At 36.5% G+C, this 27,169-nt stretch overlaps 1 long non-coding RNA gene across 1 annotated transcript; it reads right to left on the bottom strand.

The window, feature by feature from the left end:
• Positions 1–13,581: 13,581 nt before the first annotated feature.
• Positions 13,582–16,222, bottom strand: LOC144956039 (uncharacterized). The gene is made up of 3 exons (XR_013641857.1): positions 15,995–16,222; positions 14,404–14,479; positions 13,582–13,809 (listed from the first exon to the last, which is right to left on the bottom strand). It is a non-coding gene; the product is annotated as an uncharacterized LOC144956039 (long non-coding RNA).
• Positions 16,223–27,169: the final 10,947 nt, after the last annotated feature.

Genomic DNA, 27,169 nt, shown 5'->3' on the forward strand with positions numbered 1-27,169 from the left:
ATGTCGGAAGGAACCATATGCCTAAAAGCCGAATTAAATGTTAACCTTGTGAAAAATATAAATTGTTGGCATTGGCACTTTTCAGTATGGTATCCATTCTCCTCAATAAAACATATAAACTCGACACGAGTCTGATATTTCTGGCTATGAATTGACCGACAATTGTTCAGGGCAGGAAATCGGGAATTTAATATTTTTCTTTTCTTTTTATTGATTGAATTTCTAAAATCTACCGCTCATATTTTGTGAACCATTGTCTCAAAGTGGTATTATTTTGGGGAAGTTGTTTGTTTTGTCTTTGTTTTTAAGGGGTTTACGGCGCTTGCAACACATTTAGGTTATATCAGCGCCAGTAAAAAGGAAGAAAAATGGGATAGTAAAAAGTTCTAGAATTACAATTAAAGCACCCAAGAGAAAGAAAGACAGAGGGGAACTCGGAACATTTAGGGATCAGATGTAGATTCCAAGAGCATACCACCAAAGTACTTAGCTTGAGATCACCTATGTCTCATCCGGACACAAGTACAAAATCCAACAAAGAGGAATACACTCAAATGCTTACATTATACATTAAAAATAACAAATATAATAATACATAACAGAGAGATGATTTACAAGGAAAGAAGATCTACCAAAACAATAACTATGCATTTGATTGTTTCCCTCCCAGCCAGAACTCCGACGAGGGCCAGGAAAAAAAAACAAGTATGTAATCTCATTCCAAGACAAAGACAGAAAGCATGTTGGATAACTGATATAAGGGGATAGAAGACACAGTATGTACCTCCCTGCCCGCTATGGGAGGTCAGGAACCCCACCCAATACTAGAAGTGTTCTTCTATAGCGCTCAATGCCGAAGCCTCAAAGCGCTTTACAATGTACTTATCAAACCATAAACACACTCATACCGAGCCATTACACACAACGGTCACGCACACTCACTATGCAAGTTTTACAAAATGAAATTGACATTCAACAAAATGGAGTTTAAAAAAATATAAAACGACTGATTTACTCATCAAGAATAAAATGCCTACGATAACAATTTCTGGAAAAGATGAGTTTTCAGATTTTTCTTAAAATTGTCTACGCTGCATGTGAGCCATACTGACATAGGAAGCGAGTTTGAAATAACGACCAAGATTAAACCTGTAAAGCGATATTGCATTTAAGTTTTTGCGACATAGTCAATGGTGTTAATAGTCGGTTAATAGTTTTACACATCGGTACAGTGAGAGAATTTGAGAATTTGAATGAAGATCCTTTTCTAAGGACTCGACTGTGCGCCGCACAGAGCGGGACTGGAACCTAGGATTCTGAATGTATGTCACTTGAAATCGACTCAATTCTGAGTATTCGAGGTCGGTGAAATTTGTTTAATGTGGCAGCCATTCTTGGTATTTAGGATATAGTCATCATCATCATCATTGCCGTTTTCACCCTGGGTCAGGGTACAGGCCACAGACAAACAGTTTCCATCCCTCTCTATCCCGAGCTTTTTAAAAAATCTTGTTCCACGTCTTATCACTTCTCTGTATATCAGTTTCTTTAATTCTTCTCCATGTTCCACGTGGCCTTCCTCTTGATCTTCTGCCCTGAGGGTTTGAGTCCAGTACTTTCTTTAGTATAGTGGAGTCATTCTTTCTAAAGGATGTAGTAGTTTCATAATATTCGCTTGAAGGTGTTAAACTCTATTGTGTTTTTTTTTTTAATGTGACGTGTTGATTTATTTGCCGGTCTGATAACCGAACCCAAGTATGGGCTTGATTTAACATTAATGGGATGGACAATATTTTACACTGGTTTGAGGGTAATTCCATTACGATAATGAGCCCATAACAAGTTGGGTTATCAGACCTGTAAATAACGACACGTCGATTCAATAGAGATAAACCCAGGCTCCAGAAATTACGCAACTCCAAATAACTAAAATAATTGTTGATATGGTGCATTGATAATACGTTTTTGAACCTTTTAAAACTGGTAAACCATGAAGTCGAATTCAATATTGACAAATATTACACCTTGTCATTTAACTTAGTTCACTCAGGAGTATAAAAATCAGTTTTAGCTTTCCGGTTTATCTTTTCAAAGCTTAATTCTGTATGGTGGTCTCCCATCCCCTTTTCTGTATTGAGAAATAAATATTAATGCAAACTGATTGAATAAAATACTGCAAAGCATGTTCGTAGTTTACACCATGTCCAAAGAGTTTCACATTTAATCCCAAAGCAGGTCATTTGGAACCAAAGAAAGTCCTTTGTTTTGGAGACTCCACATAGAATAGATAATAATAATAATAATAATAATGATAATAATAATGATAATAATAATAATAATAATAATAATAATAATAATAATAATAATAATAATAATAATAATGATGATGATGATGATGATGATGATGATGATGATGATGATGATGATGATGATGACGACGATGATGACGATGATGATGATGATGATGATATTAATAATAATAATAATAATAGACTCTTATAGAGCGCGCACGAAATCCCCATCCATGAATCTCTTGGCGCTTACATAAACACAAAATAATATCAAAAAAAGTACATGACGTAAAAAAAGAAATGTTTTCAAGGATTTCTTGAACACAAGACAATGATTTAGACTCCCGGATGCTCTGTGGAATGGTGATCCAAACAGATGGACCAAAATGAGAAAAAGACCTTGTTCCCGTTTTTGTACAAAAGCGTGGGGTAGCCAAACGGGCGGTGACATTTAAGGAACACAAAGATCGGGTTGTCAAATATTTCTTTAGGAGTTCTGTAAGGTAGGTAGGGCCAGTGCTTTCCAGACAACGATAAACGAGGACACATGCTTTGAACTTGTCCCCTTTTCTCAACAGGCAGCCAGTGTAATCTTCGAAGGAGAGATGTGGCAGAGTCAAATCTCCGCCTTCGAAAGACCCATTATACAACGTGCAACGTTCGAACCACTGGGTCACCCCTACAACACTCAACACAAAGCTCTATGGTGAGGCTGAGGACCTAAAGCGGACCACAGACTTCATAGCAGATATCGGACTGCAGCCATAGATGTCCATCAGAGGAACGAAGAAGAAGAAGAAGAAGAAGAAAGACCAATCTGGCAGTATTATTTTGGACCGTCTGCAGCCATCTGAGGTTATTTTCCAAGACACCAAACAACAGAGCATTACAGTAATCCAGCTTTGAAAATAAAAGAGAAACGACAAGTTTCTTGGTAACATCATCAGATAGGAGCTGTCAAATAGATCCAATTTTGTTCAACTGACATCAATGAATGGATCATAGAATTTGGTGGTTCTGAATCTAAGAATGTTCCCAAGATTTTTTACCTTGTCAACAATATCTATTGACACCTCTCCTACTTTTAATTTCGTCTCGTTCCAAAATCTTCTGTTCCCTACCCTACATACATCCCCTCCGTTTTGTCGTCATTCAGCCTTGGCCTGTTCCTACCCATCCAATTCCTCACACCTGGATATAATCCTAAGTGTTCTGGGTGGAGTTCCTTACCTCCCATTGTGGGCGTGGAAGTACATACTGTCTTCTACCCCCCTATATCTGTTTTTCAACATGCTTTCTGTCTTTGTCTTGGAATTAGATTACTTGGTTTTGTCCAGGCCCTGGCCGGATAACCTAGCTGGGAAGGAAACAGTAAAATGTATTGTTAGTTTTGGGTAGGTGATATTTTTTTTCCATGTAAACCATCTTGTGGTTATGCACTGGTTTTTTTTTACATATTATATATTATTTGTAAACATTTGAGTGTATCCCTCTTTGTTGGGACCTGTGCTTGCGGCTGGATGAAATATTTAGGTGATCTCAACCTAAGTACTTTGATAGTGTGCTCTTGGAATTTACATCTGTTCCCTATTTGAACTAATCCCTCTCTGTCTTCCTTTTTCTTGGGTGCTTGAATTGTAGTTCTAGAAATTTTTACTATCCCAGTTTCTTAATTTTACTGGCGTTGATATGATGAGCTCAATGCGTCGTAAAACCCTTAAAAACAATCAAACAATCTTAAAGTGTTGTTGTAGTCCTTAAGAACCATTTGGCCCAAGTATTCAGGTGTCTATAGTGTGAAACGGACAATTGCTGTCGCATACCTCCCTTTGGCAAAGTACTTTGTGCCATTATCTGAGAGACCCAGCTACCTACTCACTGATATATATATATATATATATATATATATATATATATATATATATATATATATATATAATATGAACAATTTAAATAAAAGTGTTGTGAGGTCTATTGAAATCTAAGACGGTGTATGCAACGGTTTACAACAATTCATGGTATGGTCAAAACGGTCACAATTGTGAACCTGTCATCACAAAAATGTATTATATTTATTATTAAAGGTGTTTTAAATAAATCAAATTTTAAGAATAACTATTGACTCTTGATCTTGATATAAAGATAGTATACGCTTGGCTAAGAAGCTCATAAAATTGCCATCCGGAAGTAAAACGGACCAACACACAAAACTGTGTTTCTTTGAACGTTTATAGTCGGGTTAATACAGTTCAGTTAGCGTTACTCATAAACGCGGATGGCAATGAGAAAAGTGAGTTTTCTTTTCAAACTTAAACAATGTTAAATTTATTAATTTTGAATACTTGTGAGCCAAGCTTGCAGTGATAACAGAACAAATTAATTTGTATAATAAATCCAAAGAGATGAAACAATACTATATTATCACACAGTTTTTTTCTTCATATCAAATGACGATGCAAATTTGTAAACAAAATAGATTCCACATGGATCGAAATAGTATAGTAGTATAATTTAATAGGGTTCAACAGTCGTGACGCCACTTACCTCGTAATGACGCATTGTAACTTAGTAACCGGTTCTAAACTATCGGAACAATGGCGGACGCCCTTATGAAATACTTCTCCGACGAGCATAAAAGTGTATCCAGAGGAGAAAAACATTATAAATCTGATCATGTTTTGACTTTTATACATTCTGATCACATGACATGTGAAAAAGTTCTAGCTATGAAGAATAAGAAGTACCGATTTTCCTTGTTTTTAATTTAGCTGCTCGTTGCTGGGCGGACGTGACATCAGACTATTGAATCCTATTGGAAAATTCCACCGGCAACCACAATATTATTATATCAAATATCAGTACTGCAATAGTCTTCAAAAGTCGTGACGTCATCCTGCGCAGGAACGCATAGTAACGAACCGGCTGGCTCTAAACAGTCGAGAAAAATGGCGTACACTAACTTTATTTCCATCACCGGCCTTATGAAATACTTCTCCAATGAGCATAAAAGTGTCTCGCGAGGTGAAAATCATCATCAGTCAGGTCATGTTTTGACTTTCACTTACTGAGATGGCTTGATGTTCGGCAAAATTCAAGCCAGCATGAATAATAAAGAGTATTCTGTGAAGGTAGCAGGTGAGTCATTTCGTCTTCTCATTCTCACTCTCAAAATCTCACATCCCCGTAAAACTACTGTTGGACAATAATCAGTTTAGGCAGATTTAGTATATCCAATGGAAAGATTTTACTGTTTACGTTCGATTTTAGTTAGGGAGAGAGAGGGAGTCATTGAATTATTGTGTTTTTATCTTATGGACCACGGACTTTGAGTCTTTGAGGTCTTAGTCTTGCTTCGCAAATTTTCGTTGCTATGGACTATATTCTACTACATACTATTTAGTATCGTATTGTAACCTTTATTATAATACTCATATGAGCATCGCAATCACCAACCACGCTAGACATTTTATCATACTTCATGTGGGGCAGCGTGGATCAGCGGTACGGTTTTTGCTTCGTACCCGAAAGGTACCGAGTTCGTTCCCCCGCCGCTGCGCCGTGTGGCCTTGAGAAAGTCACCTCGCCCTAGCTCAATTTGCGGCGCTACACCGCGGTTATTCCAGTCTTCCCTGGGAATAGACCCTAGAGATAAATTTCCTCTATGGGATGAATAAAGGATTTATTTAGACCAGTGTTCGTCACGGTAAACTAAACTTCCTATTGGGTTAAGGTGTAATGTAAATGTTGCTGCTTGAAACTCGAAGAAATCAATAACATTGTGAAATTGAATGTGAACTTCAATTTAATATACAAAAACAGATAAAATGGACGTTTCGGGTTTCCCCCTTATCAACAAAGCAAGATGAATGAAAGAACCACTTAATTTTTTTTAATTGAGCTTTTATATAGCGTAATATCCACTAAATGTGCTCAAAGTGCTTTACAAGGGGTCCGTGGCCAACAGCAACATTTAACATGTAAGACGGGACATGATGCCTGTTAGGCGATATTACAATTTTTTCGGACAGAGACAACGCTGTTAACGGCCAGGTACTCATTTGACACCTGAGTACGGTGAGAGATTGTGAGTAAAGAGCCTTCTCCAAGGACTCAACTATGCGCCGAGCGAGGCCCAAACCCAGGACCTTCTGATCTGAAAGCGAGTGTCATACCACAGACCACAACAGACGTTTTATTAGTTTGTTTGTTTGTTTTTTGCCTATTGAGCATGGTCGCAGCTCTAAATTTGAATCTTTTATTCTTTTACTTCCACAGATCTATCTTGATGATGCCTTGGGTTGATTCAGTCCAAAACTAATTTGTGTGGTTTTATTTAACAATGTTAATGACATTGAACATACATTGATACAACAATGCCATAATTTGTCATGTTTATCATGTAAAATCACGTATGGGTGACCTACAAAACCATTATTTTGAATGGTGATTTGATGATGATGAACAAAATATGTGTGTTGTACAAAATAAATGGCAAAGCTAACAAAATGCAGTCTCCTTAATAAGAGGAGACTGGAGATTGACAAGTGCTGCAACTAATTGAAAAATAATATCAGATGTTTCTCTTAACATGGTTGGAATGTATGAGAGGATGTTAACATTTTTCAGTCTTTCATTAGCCCTCTCAACATGAATTCTACATGAAGCAATTTCTTTTGTTAATAAAATCTCATTTTCAGTAAATTTATATGTAAAAAGGGAGGGATATTTACAGTTACTCCTTGATGTAAATTATCTTGAATCAGGAAACCTTTATCTGCTAAAATTAAATCTCCATGGCTTAAAATTAAACGTTTTAGTAATCCACAATTTTGTACAATGACAGATAAAGTTTAGAAATAAAATTTATCACACCATTTGGACTCACACCAACAAGAGCTTTAACAGAATTCATGGACCTATAAGAAGAAGTTAACCGTTGTTTATCCATTTCTTTAGGAAAAGCATTTTGGTCATCTGTACAATCAATGATCATTCTGCAATTTAGAAATCTTTAAAATGATGATGGAGCTGATAGTTTATTTTTATGTCTAGAAGGGCATGTAACCTTCATAACATTTTCAAAGAGAAGCTTATGGCTTATGTAAAACATGAATAAAAGTTTGTATAATATTTGTTATAGTACTTTCACTCACGCTAAACAATTGTGAAATATGAAGGTTAGTGTAGTTTCATAAGTGTAATGAAAATTTGGTCTTTTAATGCAACTGTCTCTTCCTGAACTTCCCATCCACTTTAATAAATAATGTTACCTCTAAAGCACTCAACATATTGAACAATAATATTAAATATTTTAAAACAATGTACACCTGTCTCCATTCGAAGAACTTTTTCTGTAAGGCTTGAAACAGTGTAAGTGCGTTGAATCTAACTAAGTTGGGGTTTTTTAAGCTAGCTATTTCCTTATTTTTGTCTGTAATTTCTTGTTCTTGAATTAAATTTGTTGTTTTATTTAAAATATCCTCACTTGTTCTACAATCTGTTTTTTAAAAAGATGGAATCCTGTGATGATGGTGACGAGAGTTGAGATGATGATGAGGGAGAAGATAATGAGGATGATGAGGAGGAAAATAATGATGATGATGAATCTGGTTTTTTTAAAGGTGGGACTTTGTGATGATGATGAAGAGAGTTTAGCTGATGATGATGATGATGATGACGATGATGATGATGATGATGATGATGATGATGATGATGATGATGATGATGGTGGTGGTGGTGGTGGTGGTGGCGGTTGTGGTGGTGGTGGTGGACTTCTTGATGTTGGTGCCAATTGAGATGGGGTGGGAATTCCTTGTGTCACTTTTCTTTTCTTTCTTTCTGGGTCTGATGGAAACAATTTATTTTTATTTCTGTCAAACAATTCAGGGAGGTTGGCTTTGTCACCATCTCTGATGTGACAAGAACACACTCTTGATGATGATATTGGATCTTTTGTCCTTTCTCCTGAAAAGAAAAGATTTTTTTAAAAACCAATAATTCTGTTGGGCATATTAGGTATATTATTTAATTTGATAAGTACTTTATTTTAGACTATCTTGTTTGACACCAGCTCAATGCATGATAAATCAAAGGTGTGCAAGAGACTAGGTTACTGGTGGGTCTCTCGCCTGTCTTTTATGAAATCGCACATTCAGCAAAATGTCGCACTTCCTCATTACTTCTTTTGATGATTTTGACTAGGTATATAAAAATATGAATTCTTAAATTTACACAGTTAAAGTTGATCTTGGGGTTGAGTGTGGCAAGACTGGCGTTTTCTCTTTATTTCAGTCAGTACTGTACTGGACAGTGCGGTGATGGAAACTTTGAAGTGTCAACAATCGGACACAGGTAAAGGAGAGAGGTCCCCGCCGCCATCTTGCTTTGTTCACACAGAGTTGCCACCTCGGCTGTCGGGGAGGGGAGGCATGGCAGAGAATCAGAGAAACTTTCCAAAAAAGAGGAAAGTATGTGTGTTTGTGTGTGTGTGTGTGTGTGTGTAAGAGAGAGAGAGAGAGAGAGAGAGAGAGAGAGAGAGAGAGAGAGAGAGAGAGAGAGAGAGAGAGAGAGCAATATCTGCGTGGGGGGGGGGGGGGGGGAGAGGTTCCGTTATTTTATTTATTTATTTTCATTTTGCCATAAAGGAATCGAGTTTAAAGTAAGATTTTAACAAATATTTCCTTCTCTTTCTTATATTTTTCTCCTTTTAAAAAAATTATCACTTATCAGTAGAACTGAACTCTCATTCAGTTTATCTATCAGCCTTAACATCAAAACATGTAGATTGAGATATCATTTTTACTTCAACTTCAATAAAAACCTAGTTTGGAATGTATTTTTATTTATAATTTCGTGCAATTGTACACTTTAATCATAAAATATAGGTCTACGTAAGCTAGAACTAGACCTAGATCTGGACTACGAACTCTATCAAATGTTCGACGAGGCGTGCGTGCTTACCTGACTAAAGTGATCCACTTTTTCTTCAAGTTTTTGTCTGCCTCTCCATTTGGAAATCTGTAAAACTTGCAGGAGTGACTCTCTGACTGGTGCAGACAATCTGGTACAAAACACTGGACCATATTTAAGATAAAAATTGTTTTTTGAGCGATATTCCAATTATTCCTTTCCCGGACCAAGCACGGATTTTTTTTTTGTTTAGATCCAGCCGATTCGTTGCTGGGCGGACGTGACGTCAGACTGTGGAATCCTATTCACCGAAGTCAATGATTTAATTTATAGTGGTAACTTATTCTATTCTTACAATGAGCGTTGTACATTTTTGATTTATTCAATCGTAAACAGTTTTCAATCGCTTCAGTTGTCCATAACAGTTTTTGTATAGATATATATAATATATTGATTTATTTTTCCTATTCAAAGTAGGATTCATAACAAGCTATTTAAGATTGTGTAATATTAACCTATTGTATAATGATAATGCATTTAAAGGATAAGTCCTAGATATTCAGACTTAAATGTTATAAGATACTTGAGCTTACATAAAGCGCAACATCAACTAGACGTGCTCAAAGCGCTTTATAATGGTCCGTGACCTACAGCAACACGTCACATATATAATGAGACAGGACGCCTGATAGGCGATAATACATATTTTTCCCCGACAGAGACAAGCTGTTGACGGCAAGGTACTCATTTTACACGGTGAGAGAAAGTGAATAAAGAGCCTTTTCCAAGAACACAACTATGCGCCGAGTCTGGCTCGAACCCAGGACCTTCCGATCCGAAAGAGAGTGTCATACCACAAGACAGCATAGCCGCACAATAAAGATAAGATACTCTCAAAAATAACTTACGTCACACGATACAGAATTAATTCAATTTTTGTTCTATTGTCATTGTGAGGTACCTTTAACTCAACAATATACAGAAGTCATTGACAGCTATATAATGTAATGTGTCAAGATTTTCAGCCCAGGCCTTCCGCATGGAGAAACTATGTTTTTATTGAATGTCAATGGAGCATGAAAAATAGGGCAGTAAATGGCCAAAACATTCCTAAATTAATGAAAGAAATTAGCGATGTCTTTGTTGTTGTCGTTGTTGTTGACAAAGAAGAAACCCGAAAGGTCGCATCTAGATAGAGTAAAGTTGTAGTTCATTAGTGCTTATGTTAAAAAAGCCGAAGTTTATCCATGTTTCTATACCGTGAAACGGACAATAGCAACTTCTTGCTATTCTTTGGACAGGATGGTAGTCTATTGCAAAATGCTTTTCGGTAGATCTTCTAACAGACGCAGCTCATCATAGCCATCGTTTTGCAGAAACAATCTCGACTACACCTGGGACTGATATCGGTCTCTTTGCGTGTGAAGCAACGAGGCTATCGGGTCAACCCCACACACACCCCACACACACACCCCTACATCTAGGTGCACATACTTAGTATGCGCTTGGCTAAGAAACTCACAACATTGTCATCCGGAAGCATACCGGACCAACCCACAAAACTATGTGCAATCGTGAACTTTTATAGTCTGGTTAAACGTTTAGTGAGCATTACTCATAAACGCGGATGGCAAAAAACAATAACAAAGACCGGAATTGCGTCAACTTCATTCTATCTATATGTTAACGATGACAACGGTTTAAGTGTCACTTGCTATTTTTAAACGCGGAATACTAAAGAGCTTAGATATGTCACAGCCATTTTTGTTGTTGTCAATCTACCTTTTTCTCTTACGAATGACTGCTTTTGAAATGTTGATTATGTGTTGTTTCGAATGCTTGCTTGGGCCGTGCTGAACGGGGCTTTAATGTTTATTAAATCTAATTAAATATAATATAAAGCAATGTTAAGCACGAATAGTTTAATAATAAAGACAACTTGGATACTCTTAAATTATTTTAAATAGTTATATTATATCGTATTATATTATTGGTGCATTGCGTTGAGGTAAAATACTCATTACATCCGCCAGTGTACCAACACACAAAACTATGTGTAACCTTGAGCGTTTCTAGTCTGATTGATAGAATTTAGTGAGATTTGATCATAAGAATGGCTTTCTAAAAACAATAACATACAGCTTAGTGACGTCAACTTTGTTCCTTCTCTTTTTCCACTAAAAGTCAGTTTCGTAACATATTTTCGATATAGGACGGCATCAATCATATTCAGTGTTTTAGAAATAAAAAAACTAGATCAGTTTTTCATAAAGTTTTTTTTTTTGGCTGAAAAATAAAAATGAATTAGAGATTTGTCCAGTACATACGTAAAAATTTACCTGGCATAGCTTCTCAAAGTGTGGCGAAATGATGAGAACGACGTGCATCTTATTTTCAGGTCTGACAACTCAGATTGTTACGAGCTCATTGTTGTAATGGAAATACTCTAAAATCGACGCAAAATATTAGCCATTGCAACAATGTTAACCCTCTCCTTACCAACAGCTATAGATAGTTCGAAGATGTCGTCACTCAGGCCTTTGTTATTGTTTTTGCCATCCGCGTTTGTGAGTTGTTATCACTAAACTGTATTAACCTGACTATAAACGTTCATGGTTACACAGAGTTTGTGTGTTGGTCCGTTATACTTCCGGATGGCAATGTTGTGAACTCCTTGGCCAAGCGCATACTATCTATAGGAAAATCGTCACATTCTTAACTATTCAACCTCTGGGTGGGGTTCCTGACCTCCCTTAGTGGGCATGGGGGTACATAATGTGTCTTCTATCCCCTTATATTTGTTTTCCAACATGCTTTCTGTCTTTGTCTTGAAATGAGTTTACTTGGTTTTGTCCTGGCCCTGGCTGGAGTCCTGGCTGGGAGGAAAACAGTCAAATGCATAGTTATTGTTTTGGGAGATGATATTTTTTCCATGTAAATCATCTCTCTGTCATGTATTATTATATTTGTTATTTTGAATGTATAATGTAAGCATTTGAGTGTATTCCTCTTTGTTGGATTTTGTGCTTGTGTCCGGATGACTTATAGATGATCTCAAACTAAGTACATTGGTAGCATGCTCTTGGAATCTACATCTGATCCCTATTTGTTCCCAGTTCCCCTATGTCTTACTTCTTCTTGGGTGCTTTAATTGAAATTCTAGAACTTTTTACTATCCCATTTTCTTCCTTTTTACTGGCGCTGATGTAACCTAAATGTGTTGCAAGCGCCGTAAAACCCTTAAAAACAAACAAACAACGATACAACCCAATTTTTCTCATCCAGTATTTTTAATGCATTGCTATAGATAGAATGCACTTGGCTAAGAAGTTCACAACATTGCCTTACGGAAATATAACGGACCAACACTCAAAACTATGTGTAACCTTAAACGTTTATAGTCTGGTTAATACAGTTTAGTGAAAAATACTCAATATCGCGGATGGCAAAAAAACAATAACAAAGACCTGAGTGACGTCAACTTCGATCTATCTATAGATAGTATGCACTTGGCTAAGAAGCTCACATCATTGCCATCCAATGTCTGTTTTGTTCCCATACGAAGCGTCTCCATTTTCACTCTTTCGTTAGTATTTTCACAATCACCAGCTTCAGGCAGCCCCTACCGTTTTCTACTTTTCCGTGTTGTTTAGACAGCCATTTTGGTAATACATTCTCACGAAACTTATGCCAATCATACAATAAAGGTTCAAGCTTACACAGAGTTTTATGTATTGGTAAGTTATATCCGACGACGGGAATTATGTAAGTATTTTACGTAAATGCATAGCACCAAGAGATCGATATTTGAATGACCATTTTTCGGGCCAAAAGTCTAAATACGCGTCTTTGTCTCTTTCTCCACTCAATATATATGTGTGTGTGTGTGTGTGTGTGTGTGTGTGTGTGTGTGTGTGCAAGTTTGTGTGTTTATTTATGTTTGTACAACTCACTCTTACAGACAGTTTTAATAAGAAAGTACAAGTTAAATCTTTTTAAAAATATATTAGTAAACTTTATTCATACAAAAGTGAGTGGGTCTACAATCTAGATAATGATTATAGTTATTATACAATATACTTCTATATTATAGCAAAAGGTATGAAACAATTATTGGGATTATTTCAGGGTAACTGAAGGACAAAAAAAAAAACAACCAAAAAACAAAACAAAAACAAAACAGAACAAAAATAAACAAAACCACCCCCCCCCCCTTTTTCCAAATACAAAAAAAAAAAAACAACTTAAAAAGCAAAAAAAAAAAAACAACAAAACTAACAAAACTACTCTATATTTTTTTAATGACTAAAAAGCATTTATTTTGGCTAAAAACAAACAAATAAATAAATAAATAAATACAAAACAAAAATAAACAAACCCAACCCCAGCCTCCCCCCCCCCAAAAAAAAAAGGGGAAAACCCAACAAAACACGAGCTATTTATAAATGGAGTGAAAATATCAAACTAACTTCAAAGAATAAATGTAAGTTAGAAAATTGTCCATAAACACGGATTACTCAAAATGTGTAGATCAATGAAATTTATGTGATCATTATATTTATAATATATCCCTTGATTTTTGACCGTACCTTCTCCTCTTAAAGGAAACCTGAAATTGAAACAAAAATATTAGATGTTTATGGCAAAAAAGATGGTGATGACGATGAGCTTTATAAGATTATTATTATTAATATTATCATCATCATCATCATCATCATCATCATCATCATCATCATCATCATCATCATCAGCAGCATCAGCATCATCATCAGCATCATCATCAGCATCGTTATTATTATTATTATTATTATTATTATTATTATTATTATTATTATTATTATTATTATTATTATTATTATTATTATTATTTTATTATATTATTATTATCATCATCATCATCATCATCATCATCATCATCATCATCATCATCATCATCATCATCATATTATTATTATTATTATTATTATTATTATTATTGTTGTTGTTGTTGTTGTTATTATTTATTATTATTTATGGATACACTTTTATGCTCTTCAGAGAAATATTTGATAAGGGCATCCGCCATTGTTCCGATAGTTTAGAGCCAGTTGCTAAGTTACTATGCGTCATTACGAGGGAAGTGATGGCATGACTGTTGAAGCGTGTTTCGGTTGTCAGACCTGCAAATCAATGCACGTCGGATAACATCAATCTTGTTACTTACTATTTTCCGTTTAACCTTTGGGCGATACCAGTCTTCTTGAACTGTCAAGTTTTACACCCCTCTTGTTTCTTGTAAGCTGTCGAAAAAAAAAAAAAAATAAAAATAAAAGAATAGCAACATATAAAAAGTGTTTATAGATATAATGCTATGGTAAATGTTTGAGAGACGACAGAAATGTGTATTTCGTCTATAAGTAAAAATAATCTAATTCAAAGGACTGTGGCAATTTGGAATAACCTAAAGTTTGAGACAAAAATTTATAATTTAATTAATAATTTTAATAATGCCATTGATAACGATCTTACCAACATTATATGTGATTTTGAGGAATAATGTAACATCACGTTGGATATTATTGTCTTTTGTATACCAATTATTTGATACTCTCGAATGTACAAGTCGGACATGCCAAATGAATGTAAAGAGAGTAAATTATTGAAGTATTGAATATGACACTTATTTATGTATTATAAATTCAATTGTCAATATTTCAATTCATTGGCATTGTATACTAATTATATTACTGATAAATTGTATCTATGCATAAAACTTACACAGAGCATTTAAAGGTTTTTAGAACCTATTAGATCTTAAAGGATACGCACAAAGACGCGATACAAGAGCTTTTACCTGAGACAAAAAATTTTAATTCAATTAATAATTTTAAGAATGCTATTGAAAAAGATCTTACCAAAATTATATTTGATTTTGACGAATAATGTAACATCACATTGGATATTATTGTCTTTTGTATATCAGTTATTTGAAACTCTCGACTGTACAAGTCGGACATGCGAAATGAATATAAATAGAGTAAATTATACTACGAATATTAAAAATGACACTTATTTATAAACTAGATATCTAATTCTCTATATTATCAATTAATTGACATTGATACTAATTATATAATTGATAAATTGTATCTATGAATAAAACTTACACTGAGCATTTAAATGTTTTTAGAACATATTAGCTCTTATACGATACGATACTATACGATACGATACGATACGATACGATACGATACGATACGATACTATACGATACGATACGATACGATACGATTATTTGTGTCACAATTTAAGTTACGATAATATACTATTCTTACACTGTTGCTTTTTGGAATTCCGGACGTGTTTCCAACCGCTGCACGAGCTTGCGAGTGCGCGTTGGGAATGAAGTTCGAATTCCAAAACGTATAAAGCATATATTATTTTTAGGCCAGAAAATAACATGTTAATATTCTGAAATCAAACGATCAATTACACAAGGTATGTATTCAGCCATCTTGAAGAGTGGTCTTACACTTCCAATGAGATAAGAACCAGTTTTTTGGAATCACACTTTTGTCCCCTATCAATAAATAGCATGCGCTTGGCTAAGAAGCTCACAACATTGCCATCCAGAAGTATAACCGACCAACACACAAAACTGTGTGTAGCCCTGAATGTTTATAGTCTGGTTAATACAGTTTAGTGAGAATTACTCATAAACGCGGATGGCGAAAAACAAGACCAAAGACCTGAGTGACGTCAATTTCGAACTATCAATACAGGATTATGGTAGTTGTATATTATTATATACTCACATGCTTGATCAATCCATAGAATTTACATAAAGCAGGTGCCTCGCCCGTCACCGAACACATTCCCTTTAGATGAGGGTACGCCTCACAGTGTGGAGACGATATGAAAATCAAGGCAACCACCAAGAAAATAACGCAAAAAGCTTTCGCCATACTGGGATCCGATGATGCAAAACGTTTGGGAGAGAATGGAACTGGCAGCGCGAATGGCTCGACTGAAAATGATTTACATACATTTATTGCCGTTCGAATGTTATTATAATAATATGTTTTTAAAAAATAAAACGTCTTTCTTGGAATGACATAGTATAATTTTTGGGTTAATCAATACCTGACTGCAAGACTTTCCCAAGCCTCATCCTCATAAGGGAGAAAGTTTTCATTCGTTAAATGCAAACTATGTCTTTAAGACAATGGGTTTACAAAACATATTCCACCCCCTCTCCCCCAAAACCCCAATAATATATAGGAAAAAAAACAACAAAGGGGAAAAAAACACAAACAAAAAAACAAATCCCAATCCAAAAAAATAAATATAATAAACAAAACAAAAAACAAAAACAAAACAAAAATTCCCAAAGAACAAACGGTGGAAATCCTGACCTCCCATAGCGGGCAGGGAGGTACATACTGTGTCTTCTATACCCTTATTTCTGTTTTCCAACATGCTTTCTGTCTTTGTCTTGGAATGGAATTAATTGTTTTTTTTCTGGCACTGGTTGAAGTCCTGGCTGGGAGGGAAACAGTCGAATGCATAGTTATTGTTTTGGGAGATAATTTTTTTCCTTGTAAATCATCTCTCTGTTATTATTATATTTATTTTGAACATATTGAAGCTATGTGGTCTAGTGGTATGACACTCAATCGGAAGGTCCTGGGTTCGAGCCTCGCTCGGCGCATAGTTGAGTCCTTGGAAAAGACTCTTTACTCACATTCTCTCACCGTACTCAGGTGTAAAATGAGTACCTGGCCGTTAACAGCGTTGTCTTTGTCCGAAAAATTGTAATATCGCCTAACAGGCTTCATGTCTCGTCCTACATGTTAAATGTTGCTGTTGACCAGGGACCCCTTGTAAAGCGCATTGCGCACGTTAAGTGGATATTGCGCTATATAAATGCTCAATTTTAAATTTATTTTTTTAAATTTATAATGTAAGAATTTGAATATATTCATTTTTGCTAGATCTTGTGCTTGTGTCCAGATGAGACTTATAGGTGATCTCAAACTAAGTACATTGGTAGAATGCTGTTGGAATCTACATCTGATCCCTATTTGTTCCCAGTTCCCCTATGTCTTACTTTTTCTTGGGTGCTTTAATTGTAATTCTAGAACTTTTTACTATCCAATTTTCTTCCTTTTTACTGGCGCTGATATAACCTAAATGTGTTGCAAGCGCCGTAAAAACAAAAACAAAAACAAACAAAAATATAAATACAAGAAAAACCAAGCAACCAAACTAGAAAAAAAAGACCAACAAAAAACAAAACAAAACAAAACAAGACAAGACAAAGAAAACAACAGCAAGTAAATCAAAAACAGAAAAAGGTATTGATCGACTCGACCCCCAATCACCACTTAAAATGTTATAAATTGTTTGAATTGATCTTTCTTGTAGAACAATAATATTTGTAATGTATTGATCATTACCAAGATACAACCCCCCCCCCCCCACCCTCACGCCCGAAAAAAAGTTCTGGAAAAGAAAAAGCCACCTCTTTGTTCAATGCAAAATAAAGACTGCGTTGGTTCACTGATTTATAATATAGACTAATATATTTAAGACACAAATATAAAATAATATATTTTTCGCAATGGCCTGATTTCTCCCCCCTCTTCCCCCCCCCCCCCCCCCCCCCCCCCCACAATTCTGCGATGCAAGACGTTTGGAATAGAAATAAATTCCCAATATACGAATAGCTTAAGTGTAATAAATTTCATAACCTGAAAACCATTCAAAAGAGATTATTATTATGATCTTTTTGAATCGATCTTTCTTGTTATGACATAGTGTTATTAATGCATTGATCTCGATCTGGATGTAGGACTCCCCCCCCCCCCACCCCTCCCCAAGCCCTTCTCCACATTCATTCTAGAAGTCCGGGGAACAAAGCTTCATTGTTAAAAGTAAAGTGTAAAAGGACCGCATATATAAATATATGTATATATATATATATATATATATATATATATATATATATATATATATATATATATATATATATATAGTAGGCATCATTCCGTCTCAAGAGACGATGGTTTGCTCCCTGGATGACTTTGGTCTCATCAGTCTTGTTGAGAGCAGCGACGGGTGTGACTCAGCAGACCAATCCTTGCAAGGCAGTCTCTACCGCAGTTGTTGCACATGTAGTGTGTGTGCTTGGTGTTTAGATCTGCTGCCTCTCTTTCCTCCTTGCTCTCCTCTCCTCAAATTTCTTCTTTCTCCTCTCCTCACCTCTCTTCACTCCCTCCATCACCGCATATCTCCAGCCACTGCGGTCGTCAGCAAGCAATTCCCATGTGTTTGAGTCGATGTCTGTCAATTTCATGTCTCGTTTGCAGACATCATAGAAGCGCAAAGTTGGACGGCCAGTTGGTCGCCGTCCAGAAGCTAGTTCACCGTACATGATGTCTTTGGGTATGCGTCCATCGTCCATCCTGTGTACGTTCCCAAGCCATCGCAAACGTCTCTGGCAGAACATGAGTTGCATACTTAAGGAGTTCGCTCTTTCTAGCACTGCATCGTTGGTGAGTCTGTCCTGCCACCTGATGTCGAGAATTTGTCGTGGACAGCGAATGTGGAAGTTTTCCAGGCGGTTCTCCTGTCTGGCATATGATGTCCAGGATTCACTGCCATACAGTAGGCTACTGAGTACGCATACCTGATAAAGTTTGGTGTTCAAAGTGAATTGGTTATTGGTCCACACTCTCTTGCTCAGTTGTCTCATGACAGCGGCAACTTTGGCGATGCACTTGTCTAATTCTGCATCAAGTGATGGGTTGCTGGTGATGGTTGTGCCCAGATACGTGAAGCGAATTGCTGGTATAGAGGGGGCATCCTGACACATTAAATTTGTTTTCTTGATCTTGATCGTCAGCCAGAATTCCCTGCATGCGTGGGAAAACGTGTCCATCAGCCGCTGGAGGTCTTCCTCAGTGTGCGCGCATAGAGCTACATCATTTGCAAATAGCATTTCCCTTACGAGGACTGTGGGAACCTAATTCTTTGCTCTCAGCCGTGCCAAATTGAACAGCTTCCAATCGCTTCTTGTGTGCAAGTGGACTCCTTTTGGGGACTGTTCGAATGCATTATTTCAACAGTAGGGAGAAAAATATACCAAACAAAGTCGGCGCAAGGACACAGCGTTGTTTCACGCCGCTGCGCATAGGGAAGGGTTCTGAGGCTTCACCGTGGCAGCTGATGGTGCCATTCATGTCGTCGTGGAAGGAGGCAATGATGCTAAGCTGCTGTGGGCTGAGGAAAGGTTTTGACCCCGAAACTTTCCGCGTTTGGTAGTTTGTTTTTTTCAATCTCTTATATTCATTTCTGTAGAGATGCAAGAGAAAAAAACGCGTCGAAATTCTAGTTAAAAATGATAGTGTACAGCTGTGTTATATCAGGGAAGAAAATAGGAGATAGTTGATTCATTTTTGTATGGAGGCAGTTGTTGGTGGTTGAATATACAATATTCTCTCTCTCTCTCTCTCTCTCTCTCTCCTCTATCTATCTCTCTCTCTCTCTCTCTCTCTCTCTCTCTCCTCTATCTATCTCTCTTTCTTTCTTTCTTTCTCTCTCTCTCTCTCTCCTCTATCTATCTCTCTTTCTTTCTTTCTCTCTCTCTCCTCTATCTATCTCTCTTTCTCTCTCTCTCTCTCTCTCTCTCTCTCTCTCTCTCTCTCTCTCTGCTTCACCTTTTCCTCTGCGTATTAATGGAAATTGTAAAATTAGTTTACTAATAACAACAACAGTTGGTTATAATGTTTTTATCGTTTTGCTTGGCTGCTCTCAAAACATTCACTCTCAGATAAAGCATTCCCTCGGTCAAAACTGCTATAAAACATTCACTCAGCTATATTCTGATTAAACACATTAACCGGGGCCTATTATATATAAATAGTAAGCGCTTGGCTAAGGATTTCATAACATTGCCATCCGGAAGTAAAACGGACCAACACACAAAACTATGTGTAACCTTAAACGTTTATAGTCTGGTTAATAGAGTTTAGTGAAAATTACCCATAAGCGTGGGTGGCAAAAAAAACAATAACAAAGACCATAGTGACGTCATCTTCATTCTATCTATAGGTCGACTAGACTTAATCCTTTGACCAGTCTAGTATAAGACTTACTTGTCATAAGAAAAAAAAAACTTGATATTTTATAGAGCGCAATATCCACGAAATGTACTCAAAGCGCTTTACAAAGGATCTCTGACCAAAAGAAACACGTAACATAAAGAACAAGATATGACACCTGTTAGGCGATAATACATTTTTTCCGTAGAGACGACGCTCTTAACGGCCAGTTACTCATTTTACAACTGAGTACGACGATAGAATACGAGTAAAGAGTCTTTTCCAAGGACTCAACTATGCGCCGAGATAGGCTCGAACCCATGACCTTTCGATCCGAAAGCGATTGTCATACCACAAGACCACATAAGCCTGAGCAAAGCAAGTGACGAAAAAAGAATCAGTTTCTATGAGTGTCTACTAGTCCCTGACTATGTTTTTGTCTAGAGCTTTGCGTTGTTAGGACTTTGTGACTATTATGGCTATTTTGTGCTGACAACATCAAGCACTCAAGTACACGATAGAAGCGAAGATACCAGTCTTCATTCTTTTCAAACACAAAAGATTTAATTAACACCACATCCGGTATAGATTTTGTTTCGTTTTGTTTTATGTTTTAACTTTAACCACATGATGGATCAAGTCACGTGATATTGACTGACAACTCTAAATTTAGGTCAATGGAACACGCGAACAAATTGAATTTAAAAAAATAATAATAAAACAAAAGAAAAAAACAAAACAACAAAAAATAAATAACAATAACAAACAAACACACAATTTTCACATAGTTTCAGCCAGCAGAATAACGTTTGTCTCAATTTTACTTTGTAATCATTTCGTTTTTTTTTTTGTTCATCGAAGTGGACCATTCAACTTCTCAAATTGTCACCCGCAACTCGACAAACCAGAACAGATTCCTTTTTTTTTTAATTTTTGTTTTACTTACAAAAAGTTAAACTTTCGACGATCTGTATTTTTAACAGTTGTTATAAGTCGTTGTTTTAAAGCGATGATTCATTAGTTCAATCACTGGAGCAAAAAGTAAAGTTGGTCGACCAAGAGCATCAAAGACGGTGACCTCAGACATGTCGACCAGCAGTTAAAATCAATTCAAGATCTTAAAACAATCCGACATTGTGCAAAAAGAACGACGGGAATGGACATTTGTCACCTCAGCAATGTTGTTTGTTTTTTGTTTTTAAGGGTTTTATGGCGCTTGCAATACGTTAAGTCTTATCAGTGCCGGTAAAAAGGAAGAAAATGGGACAGTAAAAAGTTCTAGAATTACCATTAAAGCACCCAAGAAAAGGTAAGAAAAAGGGGAATTGGTTCAAATGGGGAACAGATGTAGATTCCTAGAGCACCCTATTAAAGTACTTAGTTTGAGATCACCTAAAAGTCTCATCCAGACACAAGCGCAGGTCCCAACTAGGAGAGATACACTCAAATGTTTACAAATAATATATGATATGTAAACAAAATAATATAGTACATAACAGGGAGATGTTTTACAAGACAAAGAATATCTAACTATACATTTGACTATACATCTCCAAAAACAATAACTATGCATCTGACTAGGACTGTTTCCCCTCACAGCCAGGACTCCGGCCAGGGCCAGGACAAAACCAAGTAATCTCATTCCAAGACAAAGATAGAAAGCATGTTGGAAAATAGATACAGTGGGATAGAAGACACAGTAAGAGCCTCCCTGCCCACTACGGGAGGTAAGGAAACCCATACAGTCAACTCAGAAATAATCAAAGCAGCCCTGACGGAAAAGTCTGCCGAGTATTCACAAGAAGGGCACAGTGGAGTACGTCATGAGACCCCAAGTTTATTATACTAGATCAGCTACAAAGAGCAATATTAAATTGAGCATTTTTAGATAGCGCAATATCCACTTAACGTGCTCAAAGCGCTTTACAGGGGGTCCCTGGTCAACAGCAACATTTAACATATAGGACGGGACATGACGCCATTTAGGCGATATTAAATATTTTTCGGACAGAGACAACGCTAGTAACGGCCAGGTACTCACTTTACACCTGCGTACGGGGAGAGAATGGGACTCAACTATGCGCCGAGGACCTTCCAATCCGAAAGTGCAATAATATCCGCTAAACGTACCTAAAGCGCATTACAATGGATCCCTATCGAACAGCAACACTTAATCTAACATGTAAGACGAGACAGAGCGCCAATTAGGCGATATTCCTTTTTTTCCGACAGAGACTCGCAAGCTCGTTGTGTTATTTGACACGGTGAATAGAACTCTTTTAGTGAATAATGCTGTATGGGTGGAAAGAGATAAATACCAAGTTATACACAGAACGGACACCGAACGATCGACTGAACGAATACGTGATCAATTTTTTCTCGCGTCCTCTCGTCTAATCTCGTCACTCCGGAATAGAAAGAGGAGTCGGAGCTTATATGATGTAACGCAATGAAAGTTCTGTCCGATGACGGGTGGGGGGATATCACCTCTTCTAAACTTACCTTATTATATGTCGTAACGTCACTTCCTTCCTAATGACGCATGGTAACTTAGTAACACTGGCTCTAAACTATCGGAACAATGGCGGACGCCGTATGAAATATTTCTCCGGCGAGCATAAAAGCGCATCCCGAGAAAAAAAAAACATAAATTTGATCATGTTTTGACTTTTACACATTCTGATCACAAGGCATATGAAAAGTTCTAGCCAACATGAAGAATAAAAAGTAATGATTTTCTTTGTTTAGAACCAAGATGGCCGCCGTTGCCGGGCGGCGTGACATCAGACTATTAATGAATCCAATTGGGACAGTCGTATAGTGAAACAAATCTTTAAAATATGAAATTCCCTTTATTAATCCCATGGGAATGGGAAAAAATGATTTTAGGTCGATTCAAAGGAAAGACTGGAATAACCCAGGCGTCAGCCGCAATGCAGCGTCGCAAACTGAGCTAGGGTGAGGTGATTTGCTTAAAGCCACACATCGCAGCGAGTATTCGAACTTGGGACCTTTCGGGTATGCAACAAAGACAGTACCACTGAGCCACGCGGCCCACTGATAGAGCACAGGCCTTACAAGCAAAAGTATCAGTTCCAATCCCAAATGCGATCATCTGTCGGTTGATACCTTTTTTTCCTGATATTCCCCTGTTCATCCAAAATTAATTTCGTAGCTGGGTCGTCTAAATACGGTGGAAAGTAAGTTCCGGTAGAATAGAGATCTTCCAATTGCTATTGCATTATAAAAAAACCCGAGATAAACTCCGGCTCTACAGGCCTCATGAATATGAAGAAGCACTTTTTTATATACATAAATAATATTATGAAATTGAATGTAAGCTTCAATCTAATACGAAAACAGATAAAATGGACGTTTCGGGGTTCCACTTTATCACAAAAACAGGATGAATGAAACACTACAGACCAATGAGATAAAGTGGCAGTGGCGTTGTTCATTAATCTCATTTGTCTGTAGTGTGTCATTCATCCTGTTTTGTTGATAAAGGGGAAACCCGAAACGTCCGTTTTATCTGTTTTCGTTTATTAAATTGAAGCTTACATTCAATTTCACATTGTTATTTATTTCTTCAAGCTTCGAGCAGCAACATTTACATTTTTTATATACATGGTATCTCTAATGTCTTTCCATGATTTCAAAGATTTATACTAAAACCATTACAGATATTTGAATCTAGTTTTAGCCGACTTCTAAGAAAAATTCAGACAGTTATGTCATGTCCCATTTGTCATCAACTCACATTACGTTACCAAAGTTAGCAAAATCAATCTAAACTTAAAAGTCATCAAATTTCTTTCCTTCTATTTCAAATACGCTTCAACAGTCGTGACGTCACTTCCCTAATAATGACGCATGGTAACTTAGTAACTGGCTCTAAACTATCGGTACAATGGCGGACGCCCTTATGAAATATTTCTCCGACGAGCATAAACGCGTATCCAGAGGAGAAAAAAAACATTATAAATCTGATCATGTTTTGACTTTTACACATTCTGATCATAAGACATGTGAAAAGTTCTAGCCAGCATGAAGAATAAAAAGTACCGATTTTATTTGTTTAGAACCACGATGGTCGCCGTTGCTGGGCGACGTGACATCAGACTATTGAATCCAATTGGCAACAGTGCGACACAAATCTTTGTATGTGTCACGTGATTGCATGAAACAAAATCGTCATAGATAGCTTAAAAGCCTTTCACAGCTCAGTTTGCAGACGGTTTAAGAACAACGACGTTTAAAAAATATAGGATAATCTAAATTTAGCTGAGACTTAGTGAGAAATAGATCACACTCCCGTCGACCCAGCGATTTTTGTCTTACTGTTCCTATTCCAAAATAAAACGAGAGAGAAAAAAAAAGAGCTCTTTTATGTTCATGTCGATTTTGGTAAACTTTGTAATATAATGTGATTGTATGGCTAATGGGCATAAATGTATGGCTTTTTTCTAGGAGATGGTGAAAACCAGATGCAGATATCTAAAATATTTCTAGAATAATTAGGAAAACAAACAAATGCTCGCAAATGGATTCAATAGTCTGATGTCACGTCGCCCAGCAATGGCGAGCGGCGTGATTCTAAACAAAGAAAATCGGTACTTTTTATTCTTCATGCTGGATAAAACTTTTCATATGTCATGTGATCAGAATGTATAAAAGTCAAATCATGATCATATTTAAAATGTTTTTCTCCTCTGGATACACTTTTATGCTCGTCGGAGACATATTTCATAAGGGCGTCCGTCATTTTTACGATAGTTTAGAGCCAGTTACTAAGTTACTATGCGTCATTACGAGGGAAGTGACGTCATGACTGTTGAAGCCTATTTTGCGGGAAAGAGTAAACTTTTATTTACCATTTCAATTCTGTAATTTGTTTACACTATCGATGAATGAGGGCAGATTTGTAAACCACATTGTCTGTGAAACATGGTCGATCGTCTGATGCCTGCTCCGATGATATAACAGTATGGCCCAACATGAAATCTTAGCTACTGTAGCCCCAAACCCGTCATGCAACAACATACAATGGTCCATATTATGTAAAGACAAACTAAATTCCTAAAGTTAAAAATAGAATGAACTGAATACCACGGGTGAGTGACAGTGATAGTGACAGTGGGCCGTCAGATCTTTAGTTAGTCTCTAACATATTTATGCAATATCGATCTATCAAATTCAAATATAATGGTAAGTATTGATTTAAATGCAAAACATTTACAGAAATTTCCAAATCAAATACAATGTCAAATCATGTTTCGCAAACAACAATGGAACAAAAATAAAATTCTGTTTGACAAACTTTTCATCCATTTGAACCGTTAATATAATTGAATTCAACCATGACCTAAACCATATTTTTTGTTGACAAACATATTCTTCCGATTGGACTGAGGAAATGTTCCGCAAACCTGAAATTTTCGGCTTAAGTTAAACGAATACAGTTAACATGTTACATTTGAATGTAAAAGCCAATCTGCCATTTCATATGTAAAAGACAATCTGTCTCTTAATTGAAGATGTTGGCCAGATAGTCCAAGGCTAGGGTCAAATTACGGTCTTGTAAATAATATAAAAAGGACTAATGATTCTGGTCGAGAATACGCTTCAACAGTCGTAACGTCACTTCCCTCGTAATGAAGCATGGTAACTTAGTAACTGGCTCTTAACTATCGGAACTATGGCGGACGCCCTTATATTTCTCCGACGAGGGTAAAAGCGTATCCAGAGGAAAAAAAAAAACATTATAAATCTGATCATGTTTTGACTTTTACACATTCTGATCACAAGGCATATGAAAAGTTCTAGCCATCATGAAGAATAAAAAGTACATATTTTCTTTGTTTAGAACCACGATGGCCTCCGTTGCTAGGCGACGTGACATCAGACTATTGAATCCAATTCTGTGCTCCATGATAAAAATTTAACATTGGCTTTACGGTACAATGTTGAGAGCCAACCCTATTTTTAAACAACATAGATCGACAATTATTTCTTGGGAGTACCAAGAGATGTTTAAAATTACCCCATCAGATTTTGATGTGGATATGCTAGAATTGCGTAGAACAAATTTCGTCAAAAAGGGACTGAGTTTTACGACCCAGCAGATTTTCTGTACCTATTTGAGTCAACAGATGATACAATTAGCCTGAAATATTGAGAATGTTAGAATGTTACTCGTATATCAGTCTGTATAAAATATCTATATAATGTTTAGATTTTGCCAGTAATTCTGTACTCGATGGCATAACTTTTACGTTGGCTGCTCGGAACAATTTGATCGCCAACCCTATTGTTAAAAAATATAATAGATAAATCTTTGACATCATGGAACGACTTTATGGACACCCTGTATAATGCAATGGAGTGATCACCGACAGTTCTGGACCACAGTTGACAAATTCCATACTTTCTGCGTACGACTGCTGTATCTAAGTATTTTTAATTTTTTGGTTGACATGAATCAATCAAGTACAAATGAACAACAGCTTGAAAGGAACAGATATCAAGTTTTATATATATATATATATATAATGTATATATATATATATATATATATATATATATATATATATAGAGAGAGAGAGAGAGAGAGAGAGAGAGAGAGAGAGAGGGAGTGGGAGAGAGAGTGAGAGAGAATGAAGAATGGGAGAGAGAGAGTGAGAGAGGAAGAGGGAGAGAGAGAGAGGAAGAGAGAGAGAGAGAGAGAGAGAGAGAGAGAGAGAGAGAGAGGAAGAGGGAGATAGAATGAGAATGAGAGGGACAGAGAGGCGAGAGTATGGTGGCAGAGAATGATAGAGAGAGAAAAAGATAGAAAGAGATAGCGAGAGAAAGAGATAGAGCAAGAAAGATATATAGATAGAGATA

The sequence above is a fragment of the Berghia stephanieae genome, chromosome 10 (assembly GCF_034508935.2).
Source record: "Berghia stephanieae isolate SIO BIC M18660-M18661 chromosome 10, UCSD_Bste_1.3, whole genome shotgun sequence".
In the NCBI taxonomy this organism is placed as follows: domain Eukaryota; kingdom Metazoa; phylum Mollusca; class Gastropoda; order Nudibranchia; family Aeolidiidae; genus Berghia; species Berghia stephanieae.